This window comes from Orycteropus afer, unplaced genomic scaffold, assembly GCF_000298275.1.
Source record: "Orycteropus afer afer isolate SDZICR_OR568_19922 unplaced genomic scaffold, OryAfe1.0 scaffold00012, whole genome shotgun sequence".
In the NCBI taxonomy this organism is placed as follows: Eukaryota; Metazoa; Chordata; class Mammalia; order Tubulidentata; family Orycteropodidae; genus Orycteropus; species Orycteropus afer.
The window spans coordinates 3,477,990-3,478,642 of record NW_006921599.1 but is presented as its reverse complement, the minus strand read 5'-3'; positions in this window follow the sequence as shown (position 1 = coordinate 3,478,642).

Here is a 653-nt window from a genome sequence, read left to right as displayed (position 1 = left end):
AATATATGATTTCATCATAAATTGTTACTGCAATTAAAAAGTGTGTGCATTTCTCTATATTTGTATCTCCTAATATAATTTGTGAAAAAAGCGAGGTTATATTGCTATTTTATATAATAAAACCTTTAATGATATCATTAAATTCTTAGTGAAATTGAAAATGAATATTTATCTTAATAATAATATAAATAAAACTATGGTTCATGAATTTGCTGAGTAATTATTTTTGCTTTATATATATTGTTTTTTTGGCTTGTAGTTACTGCTTAAAAACACTGCATACATAGTAATAACATTTCATATTTATTAATAAGTTAAATGTTTATCACTGTTTTTTACTATGTTATCTCTTTTTGAGGGAGCTCTGGTGGAGTAGTGCCTAAGGCATTTGACAGCTAACTAGAAGGCTGATGGTTCAAACCCACCAGCCACTCCTCAGAAGGAAGGTTGGGCAATCTACTTCCGTAGTGATACCACCTCAGAATGCCAAGGAGGGGTCACTGTGAGTCAGACTCGACTTGACAGCTGTGAGTTTGGTTTTTGGTTTTTATCTCTCTTTTTTTTTTTTAATTGTGATTTGGGTGAAAATTTACAGAGCAAATTCACTTTCCATACAGCAGTTCACGTACACTTTGTCTCATGACATTGACCAC